Source organism: Meles meles, chromosome 4 (assembly GCF_922984935.1).
Source record: "Meles meles chromosome 4, mMelMel3.1 paternal haplotype, whole genome shotgun sequence".
NCBI lineage: Eukaryota > Metazoa > Chordata > Mammalia > Carnivora > Mustelidae > Meles > Meles meles.
In genome coordinates, this window is record NC_060069.1 from 77,211,189 (window position 1) to 77,221,626 (window position 10,438).

The following is a 10,438-nucleotide window of genomic DNA, read 5'->3' on the forward strand; positions in this document are numbered from 1 at the left end:
GTTTCTTCTTGGAGACCAGGAAAGTTCCAGCAATGTGTCCGTTCTCTCCACCTCCACACCCCTGACTTGGAGTGGAGTTTGGATTTCCTTTCAACTCTATTAGTTGGCAGCTTGCTGACAAAAGGCTTCTTTAAGCCAAATGCTTGAAGTAGGGGAAAAGTCAACGTGGGATGTTTGTATCTTTTGTTCAAATTAGGTGCAAAAGGAAATGGCAATCTTTCTTGCCCCCTTGAAATAAAAAACAAAAGGATGAGTACACTCAGGACCTTATGAACAAAATAATATCTATATTTGTATTTGATCTTTCAGCTTTTCAGAGCACTTCTGCATGCATTGTTTGGTTTTCTCCTCACTACATTCCCGTGAGATGGGCTGAACTTATTCTTACCCCTTTTTCCAGGTGAAGAGAGGTTAAAAAGCACCTGAATTCCAGAGCAAATCGGTGGCAGTCCTGAAACTGGAATCCAAGCCTACCTCAAAATTGTGAGTAGGCATCTTACTCCCTCACGGACTTGGACTTGGCTCAAGGGGCCCCTGTGGGGAAGGCACTTGTCTTCTCTCTGACAATTTCCGATGTCTTGAGAGACCAGCCAAATTATAAGGAAAATGAGAGTCGAGCTGGACTGTGTTCTAGACGAGGAATACGAGATTGTTCTGAGGAAATAATTTCTATCACTTTTGTGGCCATTTTCAGTAACACATTAATAATGGTTTAGATAATAATACGACAGGCCAGCTATTTTTGTATGCATTTCTGTAAACAAAAAACAAATCCCCCTCCTTCATTGTGTTCCATTCTTTATCCATGAACTAAGCTATCAGTATGCTAAGTTATACGCTGGAGAAAACAAGGATATATTGGGCTCTGAAACACAGTATCTATGAGTGACTTAACCTTCCCTGTTTAACTTTTGCTTTATACCAATTTATCAGTTAATTCCTCATGGCAAACTTTCTCTTTTTTGCTAGAGATATAAAAACTAAACCATAAATATTATGAGATATATTTAGTGAAGCCAAGAAGATCTGAAATTAGAATTCCAGTTATGTCCGCTGAATGAATTCATTCTCACTCATTCTTTTTTTAAATGGTCAGATTGTTGAAGTTAGAATATATTTGTCAGTAGGCTGATGTACCAGTCAAATGCTCACACTGGCAGAAAAATCATATAGTATGAAATGAATAAGATGAAACATTTTTACGCTCCATTATTTTAACTTGAAACTAGTAATATACCCTTTGCCTCCCTTTCATTACAAGGAAAAATTGGTTGTTAATACCGTCTTCTCAATATTCTCTGTACACCTGGATGGAGTGTGAAGTGATTGTTCTTGCTCTGTACTCTACCCACAACTTTAGATTTACGGGGCAGCTGGACGAGTAGCCCTGACTCTGAGCCGGCCATTCATCCCAGGAAGGGCTTCCTGCTTCTAACATTAATTGACATGGATAATCATCTTCCAAGTCACTTGTGAAAATAGACCAAATATCCAAATTTGGGGTTAACAAATCTTCAACTGTAGATTTATCCAACTGTGAATTTTTAAAAGGGCCTTTTGAGTATAATCCTAATCTTCTTTTTTTAAAAAGATTTTTTACATATTTATTTTTGAGAGAGAGAGAGCAAGTGCGTGTGCATGAGCATAAATGGGGGGAGGGGCAGAGGAGGAAGCAGGCTCCCTGCTGAGTAAGGAGCCCCATGCGGGACTCAATCCCCAGACCCTAGAATCATGACCTGAACCCAAAGCAGATGCTTAGGTGACTGAGCCACCCAGGCACCCTTAATCTCCTTTTCATTTTTATTTCCACTTCTTCCCTTCCTGCACCCTTTGCTTCAATAAATGACTATCTGACATAGATCTTCAACTCCCTGCTTAAGAGATGTTGTACCTTCCCGTTGGCTGTGCCCTCTATCAGGGCACAATTCTCCTTTCCCATCTCCGCAGGTCAAAACCATAGAAGATGTAGCTCCAAGGTCACCTACCCTCCATAATTTATACTACTCACCCCCAAAGCCACTGTCCTCATTCAGAACTTACCTCTTTCTTCTAGGAATCTCCTTAATACCATCTTCTATTTGTGGCAATTCTCATTTTCTATCTTACTTCAGGAGGTTGTGTACCTATCTTAACCTTCAGGCTTCTAGAAATCAGTTCACGGCAGTAAGCTTTGTATCTGTGCCTCTGTAGAACAGTGGTTTTCCATTTTTCTGTGAACTGACCCCCTTTGGACAACTTTGGGAGGCTCACCTGAAGGTTTCCCCTGCATCCACATTACCTCCTCACCCATCGCTATGCTATTGTTGGAAGGCAACTCCTCCCTGCCTGCCTGTGCTCTCCTAGAAATTCGTGAGGCAAATTTCTCAAAAGACAGCACGCCATCTTTCTATGGTCCTGATTTGCTGTTAGGTCACTCAGCCAGGTTTATACTGCTGCACACAAGTCACAGAACCCATTCCGTTCATCCTCCCATGGGACAGGCATCCCCATATGTGTTGGGCTCACATGGGAGCTGAGTGTTGAGGAACACATCCATGAAGAGCTTCCAAAGCTCCAGAAAGCCATGGCCGCACCATGCAGGAAACTCCACCTTGGCAACTTATTCACAATAGATGCTGAATGCATTTTTACAGAATTAGTTTACCTAAGTTTATGAATCTGCTTATATTTTCAGCATGTACCCTTCTCCTGAGTAACTATTGCATGCTTTTACTACCTGCAGAATAAAGTATTTTACCTTACAAAATAAGCCATTATTTACTGGCAACCTGCCTACTGTTAGCACCTGGGCCAGTCTGGGGTGATTTTGCCTTTAGATCCACTTCTAACCTTCACAGCTCTGTCCTGTATCATAGAAGGCCTGATCCCTTGAGGGGATCAGGATTCTGGCAGCATTCAGCCAGGGAGAGACTGGAGGCGGGTAGAGGGAGAAGCGGGGGTAGGAGGCCTGGAACTCTGGGCACTTCCATGGCTCCCATGGACAGGTTTGCTGCGAGTAACCCCAGTCCCCGGGCTCTTGTAAAACCATTTCTTCCCTCCCATTGTTGCTAATCTCTGGGCTGCTTCAAACTCTACTGGGGGTTTCTTAGCTCTTTCTCTGTAACCACTTTCTTGTACTTAATCTAAGTCCTTCTGTTTTAAATACTGAGAATGATTTCTTCTTCTGGTTGGGCCTTGACTGATACAGTGGCCCTAAACCCCCTTCTACAGCTCTAGGGATGTAGGCATAACAAATGATACGATTCCTCTGATTCTACAGATTGAAGGGAGTGGTATTTTCTCCTCTGTTGCCTAAGTCTAGTCCCATTTCTCCCACGCATCTGCATGGAAAATTTGACATCCATTGCTAGATAGTGTTAGTACAGCTCTGTGACCTTGACCACAGAATCTCTGAGTCTGTCTTTCCTCATCTGTAAAGTAAAGGATATAGTACCTACCTTATGGAGTGGTTATGAAGATTTAAATGAATGGATACATATGAAGTGTTTACAACACTGCTTGGCACATAGCAAGATCTATGTAAGTGTCAGCTATCATTATTTAACCAAAAAGAGTGCATTATCTTTTCTTGCCTGTTATTTTGATTCTGAAAATGGTGAAGTACAAAGCTAATTTGTCTTAGGGCTATCATGATTTTATTAGATTTGTAACTTGTCTTCCTGAATCAGCCAAAGACAAATGGAGCCCATTAACTTTGTAGAATTTAATATTTGGCCCTGAGCTTTATCATTGGCAATGCTATAAGAATTAGCCACATAAATTTGTTACTGCATTTGGAAAGTGGCTGGAGGCATTATGTCTCCTATGAAATTCTCCCTTTGAATGATTACTTCTAGAATTCTGTCCAAAAAAGCCTTGTTTTCCTTATGGACTGGACCTGTTAAAACTTTATTCATTTTCATCATGGTAATTATGTAAATGGCCACAAATCCCTTTTTGCTTTGGTTGCTGGGGAGCTCCCTCCTTTTTTCCCTCCATATTTATGTTTCTTCTTTAATATAGACTTGATTTTTAAATTCAATTTATTTTTTAAGTCTTATTCATATTTTGCCATTTCTACTTATGTAATAAATTAAAGCAAGTCTTTCTGGAATAAGTATGTGATGTAAATAAGTAATGCTAAATTTGTAGGGTTTTTAGAGCATGTTGTGAGTTTCCAGTGTTATTCTGCATCACCGAGTTCCTTTAGAGTATAATCTGTAAAAAATTACACTCTTAACTACAGTATGTCTTGGGAAGTTCAAGCAGTTTGGTCACATGTCTCAGACATTTTTATCTCAGAACCAATTATAATAGCCTTTACCAAAGTCTCACAGAGGAGGAGTTCTTTGTGATGCTACTGCTATTTGGAAAAATAGTTTGATGACCAAGTAAGTTTGGAAAATGTCCAGTTACAGAAAATTATTTCAGCTTCATTAATTCAGGATTTTTCAGAGCCTTTAACTTGTTAAGGTACATTGTGATTCTCTAACTGGGAACAATGTAAGTTAACATTTTTCTAATGTATGTGACCAAGGAACTTCCTCCACACTGTACTGCCACTTTTTTTCTTAACTGAAACTCCAGTTAATATTTTAAGAAGTGAGGGCTCTTTAAGATAGGCCAATGTCCCATAGAGTGGGTTTTGCCAGGCCAACAAAGCAAGTACCATTTTTTCAGTAAGTCCACAAGAAAATCTGAAAGGACTGTCCATCATCAATTAAGAGCACTCCTTAGAATCATGAATCTTGAAGATTTTATTTTTAAAAAGTTCATCTTACTTTAATCATAAAATCAGATTATTTGGAAGGAAATGAGTATTTTTAGTGCTTGGTCCTCACTGTTTTCTGCTTCACGTCTACTAGTCTGGACAGAAATATAAAATCAATGACTATGTCACTGACGTGACTTTTAAGTTGTTCCGTATCATGGGGCCGTGATTTAGTTTTAGACAGAGTCAGATTCAAAATGAGTCTAAAAATAGCATTAAGGGGATCAAGCTGTGAATATGAGAATTTTTTAAATGACACATTTGGGAAATAAAAGTAATTGCTTTTGAGAACTTTTCCATATATAAACCTCAAACATGAAGCACAATTTTATTAAGATTGACAAGGCTAATCTATAATTAAAGCAGTTTGGAAAGACATTTACAGTGATTTACTTTTTCTTAAAGCTGCACAAAAATGGATCCTGCTAAGTGGAACTGTCTAATAATACAGCATTCTGGCTGCTGGTCTGTGTTTGGTTCCAGAGAGAACTGGCTCCAGAATTCCAGATTTCTCTGTTAATGTGGACATTTATTCCCTCTTACAGCATAGTTTTCCTATCATAACTGGAACACTAACACTTCTTTCATACTTACCATTTACGAAATGCCTGCACATGTGTTATCATGCTTGTTACAACATGATGGATGAGGAAAGTGTTAGTAGGAACAATTATGCTGGGTGGTTGGGAGTTCGAGCCATGGAGTCAGATGGACCTGGGCTTACCTGGCTCTACCATTAGTTCCACAGTCTCGGGGAGGCTACCTAACCACCCCAAACCTCGATTTCCTCCTCTGTAAATGGGAGTAATAATAGAATCTAACTTATAAGCTAATGTGAGGATTAAATGAGATAATTCAAAGTGCTGGATGTATAGTAAATGTCCAATAAATAAATTATTTTAAAGGATGTAGAAGAAAAATGAGACCCAAGGGTGATTTGTTCAAGGTTGCAGAAAAAAAGAAGAGCTAAGATTTGAACTCTGATCTTATTCTTTCTTTCCAGGAGGGCTTGGGGATCCCTTCCCACCTGGTGATCTCACTGCTGACCCCACCTGACAAAGCTCCAGCATGTAACCTACCATAGCATCAGTAGAGATGCGGGTAGTCTAAAGTACAGAGCTTTAGAATTAGGCAGACTTGCTTTTATAGCCAAGTGGTGCCATTTATTAGCTCTGTGAAACTAGGGTCATGGTACCTTTTCAAGATCATTGTCAGGATTCAGTGAGATGATGTACTTAACGTGGCTGGTACATGATAAGTTCTAGATAGATGCTGGTCATTGTTGAGAAGTGATGTGGGGTTAGTGGGCCTCCGTCTCCATCTGGAGAGAACAGGAATTGCCCTAGTTCTTGTCCAGTGGGGTGGAGAGTTAGACTTGTATTTTATTCCCTCTACCCAGATATGAAGAAAGAGATAGAAAGGCTTTCTCATCCCCATTATTTTTTAACAACCTTGTTTATAAACTTTATCTGCATAATCCAAAATAAAATATTAAAGTCCCTTAATAGGCTCTTAAAAGTAACATTTTGGCAAGCTCTTCTGAGCATGTTTACTGCATCTTAGATTTGTAGTTACAGTAAGTCAATATATGCTTCTAGATGTAATTGGAAATTTACACTTAAGTATCAGATGCTTAAAAGAACACGAGAGAATGGAATAGTCAGATAATGCCCCACCAAGGTTTGACATTAACTACTGTTGAGTGAGAGTCATATAAGCATTTAGGTGTTACAAAAATGATATCTTGAATTCTGTGGGCCTGGCGAGGAGGGCGAGGAGCAGAAGCAGGAGGTGCTCCCCTGGGAAGTGCGGGACAGCTCTACGGAAGAAGGGAAATGTGAGCCAGAGCTTGAAGGAGGAGCTGGGACAGGAAAAGACACTGAGAACTGTGGGTCACAATAATGTAAATTGTGTACAACAGTTCGTACAGTCTAAAGAATGCAGCAAATGTACGTGAAATGGATTAAATGTGTCACCCCAAAATTAATATTTTGAACTCCTAACCCCAAATGTGAAAATATTAGCAGATGGGGCCTTTGGGAGGAGATTAGTTTGTGAGGGTGGAACCCCCATAAATAGGATAACTGCTTTCATAAAAGGGACCCCAGAGAGCTCACTTACTCCTTTCATCATGAATAAAGAATAAAATGAGAAGTTGGCAGACTGCAACCCCACAGAGGGTCCTCATCAAAGCCCAACTGTTCTGGCACCCTGATCTTGGATTTTCCAGCCTCTCGAACTATGAGAAATAAGTTACTGTTGTTTATAGGTGACCCAGTCTATGGTACTCTGTTTTAACAGCCTGAGCTGACTAACATAGCAAGGGCCTGAGAATACATGTAACTCTAAAATTGAATCAGGAATTCAGTTCTCCCCGGTCTATGCCAGTAACCATATATCCCTGCCTCTTGCCACTCATCTCCAACCCTCAACCCCCAGGGTAAAAGTAGGACATCCAAATTCCTTCAACATTGTGGCAGATTGTATTTTCCAAAGATAACTGGACTGGTGTGTGTGTGTGTGTGTGTGTGTGTGTGTATTCCATCTCATGTGTTTTTTTTTTTTTTAAAGATTTTATTTATTTATTTGACAGAGAGATCACAACTAGGCAGAGAGGCAGGCAGAGAGAGAGGGGGAAGCAGGCTCTCTGCTGAGCAGAGAGCCCAATGCGGGGCTCAGTCCCAGGACCCAGAGATCATGACCTGAGCCAAAGGCAGTGGCTTAACCCACTGAGCCACCCAGGTGCCCCCATATCATGTGTTCTTACAATGTGATATTAACATGCCTCCCTCAAGAGCTGGAGTTTATGGTCCCTTCCTTTGAACCAATAGAATGCAGCAGAAATGGCTCTGGATGACTTCCAAGACTAGGTCCTGAAAGGTAACATGGCGCTTTCTCTTGGGACACTTGCCCTTAGAACTGTGTCATGAGGAAACTCAGGCCACAGAGAGAGGCCTCATGTGTATACTCCAGCTGACAGCCTAATCTAGACCCCCAGCCAACAGCCAGCGTCAACCACCAGACATGTGAATGAATGAGTCTTCTAAGGATTCTAGCTTCCTGCCAGCCGAGGCCACGGACATTGAGGACCAGAGCCAAAACAGCCTTCTGTGCCCCACTTGAATTCCTAGATCTGAATTCTTATTGTTGTCCTAAGCCTCTAAGTTTTTGGGTGACTTTCTTCACAGCCATAGTAATCAGAGCAAATATCTCTCCCCAGTTATTTCTGTGAATCCTGGGGGCGTTTCAAAGGTGTCTCATGAACAGTCCTCTCATACTCTTCCTCTTCCTGTGCAATGGTTGCTGCTGAAGGAGCTATGCAAAGCACAATGGCTCGCTGCTGTCACCATTGCAGGGGCCCTGGTGTGATTAGAACCAGGTTAGGCTCCTGTGGGACCCTTCCTGTGTTGCTGGGGAATCTTGACAGTTGTTTGAAACAAGCTGGAAAAGCTGAAAGACCATTATGTGTGCCATGATTTAGTGGTTTGGGCATGTGCACGTAAGTGCTGTTCTGTGTCCTTTTGAATACAGCCTTGGGGTGGGCTTCGATGCTTGAGGTGGGGCTGGGGGCATTCGGTCACGGTGGGTTCAGGAAGATCCTTGAGAAGTACAAACCACAGATGACATTGCCCATTCGTCTGGTGCCTCTTCAGTGCTGGGATACAGCCTGCATACTCCACAGTCCCATCGTTAGGGATACTCCAGAGAAACTCGGGGGGATGTGGTTTGGGAAATAGGAGCAGCCAGAAGACCTGGTATGTATTTTAGCAAGACGAGCCAGGAAAGCTACTCTCATTTCTGTAGCAGATGGCTTCGAAGGGGAAGCTCTTAGAATCTTGTCTGGCTGCCGGCAACAGAAAACCTGATGAAATGGTGGCTTAAACAAATGTGTGTTTTTATTTTTTCTCAAGTAAAAGAAATCCAGAGGGAGGCAGCACAGAGCTGGGATGCTGTTCTGGGAGGTCGTTTTCATGCCTTATGGTTCTAGTACATCACCTCCGCCTCCAGATGTGATGACATCTGAGTTTCAGGCAGAAAAGAGGAAGAAGGACAAAATATTTTTTTTAAATGCAAATAAAGAAAAAAATTATACTCTAGCTTTCTGCTATTGCCTTAAGGAGCTTTCCCAGAAGCTCTACATAAACAATTCTATTGACACCATATTGGCTAGGATGAGTTATGTACCCACCTCCTAGTTGCAAGGCATCTGGGATAGGGAGTTTAGTAGCGGACACATTCTAAACCTAACTAAATTGCACTGGGGATCTGCTGGTAAAAAGTGGTGTCTGTCACAGGGGGTGTGAAGTCTCCCTAATGTGGCATATTCCTGGGCAGATTTAGAGAGGCTACATACTATGCTAGAAAAAAAACACTAGCTTTGGAGTTAGAAGGACTCAGGTGAAGCACTGTTATGTGATGTGGGTAAAAGACTCCCTTTTTCTGTGCCTCATTATCCCCAACTATAAGAATTATATTATTCTAATTAAAAATGCACATAAAATGTCCAGTACAACCCCTGGACATTTGCAAAAAAAAGTAGATCCTCTTCCTTACAAGGATCTCCAAGGGATCTCAGCTAGGACTTTCAGATTCGGGACCAATTAGTCTCTGCCAAGTTCCTGGACTCTTTTGCACAAGCAGGGAGTAAACCTTCCAACCATGTTCTCAGTGAGAATGAGGGCCCCAAGGGATCTGAACCCCTGAATGCCTGGGGAGACAAAAAAAAACCTCATGCAGCAGGTTTGCAGACCTCAGGACACCGAGGTCCTCTGTAACTTCTCTCCTGAAGAAGTCCAGGGCTGTGTAGGCATATTAGGGATGCCTAATGAACAGTTCTGTGTTCAAAGAGGTGCTTATCTTAGATGGTTAGCATCTCTCCTTAGCCATAGGGTGTGAACTACATGGAATACAGGGTAAGAGTGTCAACCGGTGGCAGGCTTAAAGGCCTTGATGAATTTCTTGTCATGACAATGGAAACCATTTGCATTAAGAGACAATGAGATGGATGCTTATGGAGGAGAAGGGTGAGAGTCAGAAACAAGAAGACCCCCACAGATGCCATTTCCACAGTCTAGGCTTTCACATCTGTGAAATAAGAGCCGAGGTTCTGAAATTATTTAAGGCTAGGATGGACAGACGTGTACAATAGAAGTTTACCTCTAGCCCTTAGAAAGTTCGAAGCAGGTCCTAACTGGAGCAAATCTCTTCAAGTGTGATGTGTGAACCCAGACGGGGTTCACCTTAAGGTCCTTTATCATCAGTTTATCTGCTAAGCTGCCTAGAGCTAGTTGAGGGGGGAAGAGCATGGAGAATCTGGTGTGGGTGGTTCTTGTGGGTCAGTCCTGGAAGTGATGCACACTCCATTGACTGGAAATCAGTCACATGGCTATGTCTTATTGAGGAGAGTCTGGAAAGTGCAGTCCAGCTATGTTCACTAGATTGATAGGGGGAAATGGAGTTAGTGGACTGCTAGCTGGTGGAATTGAGCACAGATACCAGGTTGCAGAGGTAACTTTTGAATAATTAAACCTTGGAGCTAGAATGGATTTTTTTAAAGTTTTTTATTTATTTCTTATATTTTTATAAACATACAATGTATTTTTATCCCCAGGGGTACAGGTCTGTGAATCCCTAGGTTTACACACTTCACAGCACTCTCCATAGCACATACCCTCCCCAATGTCCATA